The sequence below is a fragment of the Talpa occidentalis genome, unplaced genomic scaffold (assembly GCF_014898055.3).
Source record: "Talpa occidentalis isolate TD23 unplaced genomic scaffold, MPIMG_talOcc4v2.1 talOcc4.7, whole genome shotgun sequence".
In the NCBI taxonomy this organism is placed as follows: domain Eukaryota; kingdom Metazoa; phylum Chordata; class Mammalia; order Eulipotyphla; family Talpidae; genus Talpa; species Talpa occidentalis.
Genome location: NW_023605083.1, coordinates 103,406,661 through 103,418,725, shown reverse-complemented (window position 1 = coordinate 103,418,725; position 12,065 = coordinate 103,406,661).

The window sequence follows — 12,065 nt, the reverse complement described above, 5'->3', positions numbered from 1 at the left end:
AACTCTACCCCTGACACTGGAACACTGTAAGGACTGTTCCAAATACTAGTTGTGCTGCTCTGTTTATAATTGTCAATATCAGAAAAACAAAAGACAAATGCAACAGTGATCCCATTGTATTAGCAGAAAACCTACTCATTGCATGTGTAGTTTGAAGTCAGATCCCAGATCTATAGTAGCGTTTCTCCTATGTGATCAAAAATTACCTTTTTCTTAGCTCTGGATAAAATTGAAATGTGGATTCTCTAAAGAAAGTAGCATTTTGGGCTCTCCTTCTTTAACTTCAGTGACCTTTTAAAAGTTGACATTGTCAATAATGCCAACTTTTTTCCCAAAGACCCTCCAAATGTGGGCATTGAGCCTAAAGGCAGAGGTGGGATGGCTAGAGGGTGGACATGTGGCAAGATGGAGCAAGTTAATGGTAGAATCTAGGTGAGAAGCCAAATTTTCTTTGGCTTTTCTTTTTATTTGAAACATTTCACAACAAAATGTTGGGGTAATTGATCAGGATCTTTTAATCGCCTTGATTCTGCTCTTCATCCCTACATACTAAGGTGGGCAGGCACTGGAGAGCACACCCCACCATACCAGGCTGGCTTCCCCAGCCCAAGAGTGAGGGGCATGAGTCTTCCCAATTAGATTTCAGCCTTCTTGGGCAGTGATCAAATCCATACCTTTTCTTCTTCCCGACTGTCCAGATCGATGATGACCTCAGAGTGCATTTCCAAACATTTTAAAGTGGATTGGCTAATTGGCCCTCCAGTATGTTTGTTATGATGTTGGCAAACCAGGCAAGGTCAGCAAAACTGAGTGACTGATCTGTCTGTTAGCTGCTTGCATGTTGCAGGCTTTTAGCTCACTCCTTGCTGTGACGAGTATTTCTTGGGGGGTCACCAGGCACACCCTTCCCTGGCCTTCCTCTGCTCTCCCAGTCGGGGCTTCCAGTCACCATATCCAAAGGAACCACTGGAAGCAAACTTGGTCTCAGCATCTGCTTCAAGAACAATCCAAACTCAAATTCATTCACTAGCAGTCTGGAGCCAGTGGGATGACAGCTCTAGGGTTCAGTCAGGAGGTAGGTGGAGATGCGGGTAGGAATAAGCAAGGGTTTGCAGCCACACAGAACAGATGCAACTTCTGCAGACAAAAGAAGGCACAGTGACCTTGGGAGATCTTTTTAACTAAGTGGTAAAAAAAAATACATTACTTTAAAAAAACAAAGCATGTGGATCAAGGTTTTTTATTCCCAGCATTATTGACATTTTGTCTCTGATAATTCTTTCTTGTGGGGCACTGTTGGATAGCAAGCAACACCCTTGGCCTCCACCCACCAGATGCCAGTAGCACCTCCTCTTCCCAGTTGTGGCAACCAAAAATGTCTCTGGACATGGCCAATGTCGCCTGAGGACAAAGTGACATCCAGTTGAGAACGACTGGTGTGGAGTTTCTCATGGAGCTCCAAAATAGAATCATATTTCCAGAACATCTCTGAAAGCTCAATATCTGTGTGACAGTATTATCAGGGCCAGATGCCCAACCCACTGACCAGAGTTTCCCTGCAGGAACGTGTCCTGGCCCCACTGCATACTGACCCTGCAGAGATTGGACTGCGATTTTGTGGGGGATACCTCAGAAAGACTCTCATGGGGAGTGATGAGCTGAGACTACAGAGACTGCGGCCTTTTCTGGGGCAGCCTATTCTGCAAAAGACCCCAAACCCACCGCCACCTCCAAAACTGATTTGGGAAGACCCCGGCTGGCCCTCTCCTGACTGCAGCCTTTGGGAAAACATGGGGCCACTCCAATGAGCTTTCCACCAAGGGATATGCCAGATTCCTGAGGGGGATCCTCTGCAGGATCCCATGGGGTTTAGGATGCCTCCAGAAAGCCCCTGGACAAGCCCAGACAAGGATCTGCAGGAAAATGTGCTGGGAGCTGCTTGCCCTTACCTCTAGCTCCAGCAGAGCCTGGATGGTTCTCAGTCTGTGGAGGCTGCGGAGTGCCCTAGGCAGGTCCACCTCTGCCCACCCACGTGGAGGACTTGCTCTTCTGAAACATGGATGGTCACTTGCTAAACTTTTCTGCCCTCTCCACTAGCACCCCTTCCCATGATGGCCTGAGAAACCCATTCTCACTGTGGCTGGTAAAGTGTTTGTTGAGCAGGGAGGGCACACTCCCCTGCTTGGCAGGGTTCATGGTCCACGGAAGTCAGACATCAGCTGAGCCACCTAATGCGGTGGGGGAGCTGCTAAAGGCTAGTTCCAGGACCCCAGTGCCAAAACTTTGGATTTGGTGAGCTCAGGAAGCAGTTTTTCTTTTTTCTTTTAAATAAATATCTCCAGCTTGAACAAAACTCTGAAAATCAAAAGCATCACGCATTCTTCTGTGGGAAGAAAGAATGCATTTCAAGGCTTTGTCATCCACCAGGCGGAGGTAAGACACTGGTTGAGAGGTTGTCTGCTATCACTCTGTGACCTGAGAGATCATGAGGTCTCTGCTGAGGGCAAGTGGAGCAGGAGAGACTGAGGGGTCTTGAACCCATGCTCTTTCCTAGCTGGTTTTTCAACTACCAGAAACCTCCTCTAACCAGAGATGTCTGGGGACACACGGGGCAGAATAAATGCCCTCATCCCACATGACAGCCTCCAGCGACAGTCAGATCTAGTCAGGCGGTGACAGGAAGTTGCCTGTGACAGAGACGGGGTGAGCCAGCATTCCTCAGCATCTGACTGATCACAGTGGTCCAGGGACTATTGGATTGAAAAGCCTAAAGAGTATCCTGAGAGGACAAAAGTTATGTCTAAGTCCACTTTCCAGCCCTGATTCCTTGCTGTGACTTTGGCAAGTTGAATGGCTGTACTGGGTAAAGACAGTGGGGAATGAAGGAGGGCTTGTCTGTGACTTCCCGCCCCTCTGTGAAAGACGGGCACTAATAACCTGACTTTTTCTTGAGTGGTTCCCTTTGGGATTCTGCGTGAAACTGACAATTAAATGGTCCTATCAGCATATGCACCAGTCCATACAACCCTTAACCTAGCAATAGCACAGCTCCTTAAAACTCAACCCCAATAATACAGGGGTTCTCAAAGGATGATCCTGGACCAGCAGCATATGTATCTCCTGAGAAATACAAGTTCTATCCTGAACCTACTGAATTAGAAATGCTGAGAGGTAGGGTCCAGAACTCTATGTTTCAAAAAGTCCTACAGGGGCTTCTGATCACCATGAACACCACAAGGAAGAAATAAGAAGCTTTGCACGGGTATAGAACAACTGAGACCAAATTCAGCCCACACCCCCAGACACCAGAATTCATGGCCCTTTCCACTCACATTCTGATGTGCATTTGCCAGAAGTCTTTCCTTCTCTCTGGTTATGCTCTTTCCTAGCTGGCTTTTCAACTACCAGAAACCTCTTCTCACCAGAGATGTCTGCCTCTTCTAGGTCCCCCAAGATCAAGGTTCCCTTTCTTCTCTGATTGAGGGACCTAGGGACCTAGGACATCTGAGGGGAGCAGGGACATTTTTGCTGCACGGAGCTGGAACTGAGAAGATGTGTTGTAATGGTCATTGTACATCACTGATGTGACATTGCTTCCCTTCTACCCAAGAGAATGGGGCTCTGAATCCATCATCCAGGGTGTTAGCCAAAGATCTCCAGGGAAATAGCTTTGAGGGATAGATAGATAGATAGATAGATAGATAGATAGATAGATAGATAGATAGATAGATAGATAGATAGACAGCTAGATGATAGATAGGTATTTTAAGGAATTGTCTAATGTGATTGTGGAGGCTGGCAATTCCAAATTATATACCAGCAGACTGGAGCCTCAGGAAAGAGTACATGTTACAGTTCAAGTTCAAAGGCTGTCTGGAAGGGCCTCCCTGGTGGTGCAGCAGTTGAGCACTGGGCCAGCAGCCTCTGCAGTGCCAGTTCGTTCCCCGGTCGCCTGCGAGGGTCCCACAAAAAAAAAAAAAAAAAAAAAAAAAGGCTGTCTGGAGGCAGAATGTCCTCTTCCTTGGGAAACCTCAGTCTTTCTTTTAAGACCTTCAAAGAATTGGGCCTCCCTGGTGGCACAGAGGGTTGAGCGCAGCGCTGTGAAGCTGTCCGCAGCCTCTGCAGCGTGGGTTCGATTCCCGGGAAGACCTCTCCTGTCTCACCCGCTGCTCCCCTCAGCAGTGTTTTCGGTTATTCTGCCTGTTCTGCTCCCTGCTCTGTCTCTGGTGAATTCTCTCGCCCTCCCACGCCTCTGGCCTGCACCACAGTTCTTGTATGAGTAAATAAATAAATCTTTTTTTAAAAAAAGAATGAAGTTAAGAGTTTGTTGAACAAAAATGAAATTATATTTAAAAAAAAAAGACCTTCAAAGAATTGCACGAGGCCCACTAACATTGTGGAGAGCAATCTGCTTTACTCAGAGTCTACTGCCTTTTTAAAAAAAGATTTATTTATTTATTTATACAAGAACTGGGGTATAGTCCAGAGGTGTGGAGGGTGAGAGGATTCACCAGAGACAGAGTGGGGAACAGAACAGGCAGATCTACTGAAATACACTGCTGAGGGGAGCAGCAGGTGAGTCAGGAGAGGTCTGCTGTGCCATGTGGGCAGGTCCTTGGCTGGGGATCGAACTCGTGCTGCAAGTGGCTGTGGATAGCTTCATAGTGCTGAGACTTAACGCCTTGCACCACCAGGAGGCCCACAGTCTACTGCTTTAAATGTTAATCACATACAAAAAAAAATCTTCACAGCAGATGGTTGACCAAACTTTTAGACATCATGACCTCCCCAACTGATACATATAATTAAACAGCACTTCAGAGGCACTGCAGGAACAATGACTGGTAGAAACGGATGGAGAAGAGGCTAGTGGCTAACATGGTTAAGCTGGATTAGATGCAGGCGCGCGCGCGCACACACACACACACACACACACACACACACACACAATGTACCAGTCACAGAATGCGGTGAAATTGTTACCCTGAGATTTTGATTTGCACCATCTCCAAATACACATTGTTATTTGCAACATACAAGCAGATCAAAGCTACTCTGTGGACACCAACAAGCACAGAACACCACCGCGAACTCAGGAAGGAATAGTGATTCAGAACCTGCAGAATTTCACTATTTTCTGCTTTGACCCTCCCAAGTCGCTGAGGACTAGCTAGAAAAATACCTCTTAGTTTATGAGAATTAAATTTTCAGTGTGTACTGGCTAACTCAAGCCATGGCTAACTCGAGCCATGCACTTATCCCTAACCTGCATGACTCATTCTTTTTCCCCCGGGGTATTTGCCTCATACACACAAAAATACTTGTACATGATCTGTGGTTATAGGAAGAGTTCAACTTCAGTGTTTTGACCTATAGTGAACTGGGAATTCCTTTCTGCCATGGCCCTTTCTTTTTACCACAATCCATCTCTTCCATTCTTAAAAACAGTGGGAATAAAAATAAGAGAGCTACATCATTAAATTCTTTGTTGCCTTCAACGGGACGTGTGCATGCTTCCTTGTAGAAATAACAGAAGAGTATGAATTTTCCTGAGCTGTAGTCGGATGAAATGCTTGATCATTTTGTACTGATAATGGCAGTGAATACATGTAAGTAAAAAATTTTTTTTTAAGTTTTTATCTTGTTTGTCTCTGTCTGTGTTTGCACAAGAATGTTTCTCAAATGTGTTCTTGTGAAAGACAAATAATGGACTAGTGTAAACAAGACCAGTGGACCTAGTTGATTATAATTATTTAGAAAGCAGGGGGTCAAAGGGGCTCAGCTGGGGGACATCAGAAGCCTGCCTGGCCCTACAGACTTTATGGGCCTTCAGGAGCCTCCAAGGAGGGCTGGCCTCCTCCTGAACAAAGTCAGGGGTGATGGGGGGCTCTGGTGGTGCAGAAGGTACAGCAGTGGCTGCTGAGGCTGGCTAGGAGATGTCACTGACATTTTCAGACAGGTATGCACAGTGCCTTTGTTCTCCTGACTTATATCAAATTTTCAAAGGCATCCCTGCCCTGGCAGGGGCAAATTGGCTGCAGGGAGAGTGGTTTTTGGTGGGTGGTGTTGAATGTGAGCGTGCAAGGCTTCAAGGGGGGATAGAGGGAATTGACCCCACTAGATGTCGATGCCTCATAACTGGGGACTGGCTGACCATCCCCAGCTGGGGCCTAGGCTGGTAGTGGAAAGGGGACTCCTTGGAAGGGACACACCAGGAATGAAGCCCTTTGCAGCATTTTTGGAACTAATAGGCCTCCCTGAATTTGGACAGGTAACTTCACACTCAGATTTGCATGCATCTTTGAAATGTTATAGAGACAGATGAGGTAAGTTCTAAAAGAAATGTCAGCCCTTTCTTTAATCAGATGGTTTAAGTTTGCAAGAGTATTCTAAGATGCAGGAACTTTCTGGAAGGAGGGAACAAAATAAGCTTTAAGCATAGTACATACTGAGTGTGAGCAAAGTACATGGAGGCTGACCTGGTGCATTTGAAATAGGAGCGTTTGAACTCTTGGGGAATTTGTATAAATATTAAAAAGGAGCAAGAGCACTTATCCCTTTGTCTTGCAAACAGCCTGAGTCTATCTGCCCCTGGAGCAGGTTTCAGGGACCAGTCTGGGGGCACAAGGGGGGCTTTTGGATCCTTGGGACAGTGTGGCTCTCTATCACCTAGTGAGGGCTGCAGGAAGTACCCCAGCCCACATTTCTATTCTGGGAACTGTCTGCCCCACTTTTGAACTTGGCTATCAGTTAGGAGTGCGTGGGGACTGTTGAGTAACTGAGTGCTAAAATGAATGGCGCGGAGTCTCCAGGGTCAGATTCCAGCTGTGGTCAATGAAAAACAAGCCCTCTCAGGGCCACGATGCTCTGTCCTGGTTGCTGAATGAGGTGCATGTCCAGACAGTGCCTCTGGGCTCTATGCTCAGCTTACTGTGGTGGCTCTTGCACAGAGAAACCCCTTGAGGTGTCTGCACCCACTGCTTCTTATCCAAACTTTGTTTCCTTTCTACAAAATCAGGGACACTTCTCTGACAAATTTCATTTAGGGATGCTTGTATTTTTTTGCTTAATTCTGTTGTTCTGCTCTTAGTATTTTGGGGCCTCATAACTATTGTGGAAAGCATAATACCTGGGCCTAACTCAGGGCCCCAAGCAAGTAACAAAACCAACAGATACAGCCTGGCCCCAAAGGAGCTGCTCTAAGAAGAAACCCTCCTGATGACTGCTTTGAATGAATTGAGACTTGCACACCTTAGACAAAGCCAGAGGAAATGAACCAATGCTCTCCCTTGTCACAAAGAAAAAAACAATTAGCTTTAAAATGTTAGAAGAGGGCCTCCGCGGTGGCAGAGCGGTCCCCAGAGTGCTGGGCTGCAAAGCTGCCCGCAGCCTCTGCAGTGCTGGTTTGATGCCCGGCTGCCGGCCAGGGTCCCACATGGCACGCAGACCTCTCCTGCCGCCCCTGCTGCTCCCCTCAGCAGTGTATTTTGTCAGTCTGCCTGTTCTGCTCCCCGCTCTGACTCTGGTGAATTCTCTCACCCTCCCATGCGTCTGACTGTACCCAGTGCATGTATAAATAAATAAATAAATCTTTTTAAAAAATTGTTAGAAGAAGCAGATAGAAAAGCCCATTCATCAGATAGGAGAAACCCCATGCTTGGAAGAAATGCCGCAGATGAAGCCTGCCTATTCCCCACGGCACAGGCTAACTCCCACACTCCCTCTCACTCACTCACACCCCCTCACACTCACACCCCCACACTCACACTCCCCACACAGTACTCATCCACAGCCACACACTCCCTTACACACGCACCTATGGTGACACCCCCTTCAGACCCTGCAATCCTCCATGCTGATGGCCACCCCCAGCATGATTTCAGGGCACCGGGAAACCACTCACGCTCCACCTTCTACCTTCACTCTGCTCTGCCCACCGATGCTTCAGTTAGATGTTCTTTTATTTGAAGCCAAGTGTGGATTTTTGTCCTTGATTAAAAAAGCCCCAAATCTCTGAGCTTAACAGAATTTGGTCCTGATAAGTCACAGAACCTTCATGTGATTAGTTTATCAAAACTCCTGAAAGCAGGTGGGAAAGAACTCAGGAGGGGAATTCTGGCCGTAGCAGAATTCAGAAGCTTAAAATGCAGCTTGGTCTTCTCATCCGTGACAAATTGGGAATTTTTATTATAAACAAATGTGAAAAATTCTACAGTGCAAGCCCTGTGACTTAGCAATTCTCCTCTGCTTTGTGCCAGAGAAGTAATTAAACTGAGACATACACGTGAATAGCCAGAGCAGCAAATTTAAATGCAAAAACTTATCAACCAGCCAAATATCCATCAGATAAGTAAAGGGTATTGTAGCTACAACATGGCAAAAACGAATGACTAAGATTTACCTCTAACAACACAGATACATCTCCTAAACGCTCCAGGAAAAAATCTAATTGCAGAAGATTCACATGCTGTGACACATGCAGTCAGAGTGTAGAGACACACACAGCTGGAATCCTGCAGTCCCTGCCCAAACCTCAGGTGTGGCCCATCTGACCAGTGGGTGGGGTGAAGGAGCCCACAGTGGGGGTGTCAGAGAGAAGCACCCAGGGGGTGATTCATACTCGCATATTTATTTTATTATCAGTGCTTCATTTTTGTATTTCTGGAATACCTAATAATGACAAATGTGTATAATTAGAGTTTTACATAGGTGTAAATACCAAATAAAAAGTCAAAGAAAAAAAAGTTCGAGTATAGTGAGAATTCAGTTTTCTACCTAAATCACAAATGTGGAATTAACAAAATGTTTCCATTTTGAAAACAATCATCATTTCCTAACCATGTGGGGGCGAGAGGTCATAGAACTGACCTTGAGGTGGGTAACCTTTGCCCTCAGCATCACCTCATCCAGGAGGTAAACCTGCAAGGAACTGCCATTAGATTTTTGGTTTTTATTCCTTTTTTTTTTTAATTTTTTAAAGATTTATTTATTTATATAAGCACTGGGTACAGTCAGAAGCGCAGGAGGGTGAGAGAATTCACCAGAGCGAGAGCAGGGAACAGAACAGGCAGACTGACGAAGTACATTGCTGAGGGGAGCAGCGGGCGGCAGGAGAGGTCTGCATGCCATGCGGGACCCTAGCCCTGCGGCCTGGGATCGAACCGGCACTGCAGAGGCTGTGGGCAGCTTCGCAAGCCAGCGCTCAACCGCTGCGCCACCAGGGGGGCACTTTATTCCTTTTTTAACGGCTATTTTTTCTTTTGTTTACTTTTTTCCAGTTTTATGGAAATGTGATGGACATATAGCACTGCATAAGTTGAAGGTTCATGACACGATTTATGTGGGGGGTGAAATGTGACAACCATCAGTCCAGCTAATATCCGTCTTCTCACATAATAACAAAGGAAAAGGAAGAAAAATGAAATAATAAAGGAAATAGTTTCATGTGATGAAAGTCTTAGGGTCTCCTCCCGTACCACTCCCCTGCATGCACACATGGTGTTAGCTGTGTATGACGTTGTACGTGGTAGCCCAGGACTTACTATGTTATCACTGGAAGTCTGCACCCCAATTCCTACCTACCTCCCTCATGTCACTCCTGTGACGTCAGGGCTCCAGCCAATGCAGCCATAATGACCTATGGGCACAGCCACCTGGGTGGTCATTGCAATGAAAGGAGCAAGTATTTGCTGAGATCAGTGTGGTTTATCCAGAGTTTTCTCAAGGAAACCATGTTTGAATCTTAGGGAGGAGTCCAATTCTATTTGAATATGAGTTGCTATACCATTTTAAGCCTTTTTTTTTTTTTTTTTTTAACTCTGTGCTTCTGATTTTCTTTTAAAAGCAACGCCTTGCTGGGAACCACCTCTAAGACGTCATTCCCCCAACCTGTTCAGTTCTCATTTTCTTTTTCTTTTTTTTTTTTTTTTTTGGTCAGTTAGATTTCTATATATCTGCAGTCTTCAAATGCCATTTCAATTTCATTTAGTATATATTTTATTTTTTAAAAGATTTATTTTATTTGTGTATGCATATAGAAGCTGGGGTGTAGGCCAGAGGTGCAGGGGGTAAGAGGATTCACCAGAGACAGAGTGGGGAGCAGAACAGGCAGATCTACTGAAATACACTGTTGAGGGGAGCAGCGGGTAGACAGGAGAGGTCTGCTGTGCCATATGGGTTAGCTCCCTGGCCAGGGATCAAACTCATGCTGCAGTGGCTGGCAATAGCTTTATAGTGCTGAGACTTAACCCCTTGCACCATCAGGGAAGCCCATTTAGTATGTATTTAAAGGAAAAATATTAAGGTCTCAAAATTTCATCTAATACTGGGCTTTGATGCAGCACCCAGCACCTGTGTGCCCAATGGGTTTCTCACATGACCCCCAGACTCTATCTGGGGGGAAACCACATGCCCAGGCTCAATTTGGGGTCAGAGTATCGCATGGGGTTATCCGCACCATCTCAGCAATAGAGCTGCACCTAACAAAAAGTCCGTTTTAATGGACTACCAAAATACGCACAAACAGCCTTTCAAAGGACCTATTGGCTCGTTCTCACAGAGACCCTGCCAGAATACGAGGCCTTTCTCATGGTCCAGGTATTTCCACAATTTCTGCACTACACTTGTCCTGCTCCGCATTGTGAACCTTTCTACCTTGACCAAATGGTTGTCAAGGAATCTAATTGCCTGTGGGGAGAATTATGGTCTAAGTAATTCAATCACTTATCTTTAAAACCATCTATCATTTGTTCTGGGCAAAGAAGGCATTAACAACGGAGAAGTGTTCATATTTTTCCAGTAACTTAGAATGTAGGAAGGGAAGAAAATAGGGGAAAAAGAATTCTAGAGAGAAGAAGCTAAGTGGAAAGACGGGGATGGAACAACCAACATTGCAGTTCAATTGATTAGACCCTGGGAGAATGAACATGTGTGAGCCCCCAAATTGGAGGTGGGCCCAGTATTTGTGTGAGAAGAAATTTTCTTTTCTTCCAGTTGGCCAATGGTTTCCATTCTACTTTGTTCAAGCATCCCACCAGGAAAATACCTTGGGTGTACTATCTGAATACATGCTATTGATGTTTTTTCATTTATCTTTTTATAATTTCTATGCCACCCTGCTGACATGTGATGTGCATGGTAAAAGAACCACACACACAAAAGGAATGGAATATGATGAGATGGAAAATGACATAAGTAGAGGTTCAAAAATTTTATTTGATAGAGAGTATGTGCGCTTCCTTTTGGGGATACATTTTAGGCCATAGGAGACAACTGAGGATAAATCCCAAGCTCTGCCCCTTCTCTAAAGCCCCAAGGCTGAGCAAATTCAAAGGAGGTGCCATTCAGAAGTGTCAGTAAGTCAGAAAGTTAATGGTAGGGCCTCCCTGGTTGTGCAAGGGGTTTAGACACACAACCAATGAAGCTGTCCGCAGCCACTGCAGCATGTGTTCGATCCCCGGCCAGGGAGCTACCCACAAGGTGCAGCAGACCTCTCCTGACTCTCCCACTGCTCTCCTCAGCAGTGTATTTCAGTACATCTGCCTGTTTTGCTTCACTCTCTCTCTGGCAAATCCTCTTACCCCCTGCACCTCTGGCCTGTACCCCAGCTCTTGTATAAATAAATAAATAAATCTAAAAAAAAAAAAAGTTAATGGCAGTGGGAGGTAGGATGACAGACTTGTCTGCAGGAGTGGAGTCCCTGTTGAAGGAGAGAAACCCTGGAGGCTCACATCCAAGCCCCAGCAAGGGCCCCAGGTTGAACATGTCTGGTTTGGTATGGAATGGAGTGCTGGTAGTTGCAAAACTGAAGCTCTATAATCATTAAACACAGCACCCCATTTACCTTTCCCACAATTCCTGGCAATCACCATTTCACTTTCTGTTCCTAAGAATTGGACTCTGCTATGACCTCACATAGGTAGAATCATACAGCATTTGCCCTTTCGTCTTTTCTTATTTCACACAGCTTGTTCTCAAAATTCATCCATCTTGCAGCATGTTTCAGAACTTCCTTCCCTTTTAAGACTAATGATACAGTTACGTGTAGCCTCAGAATGGGCAAACAT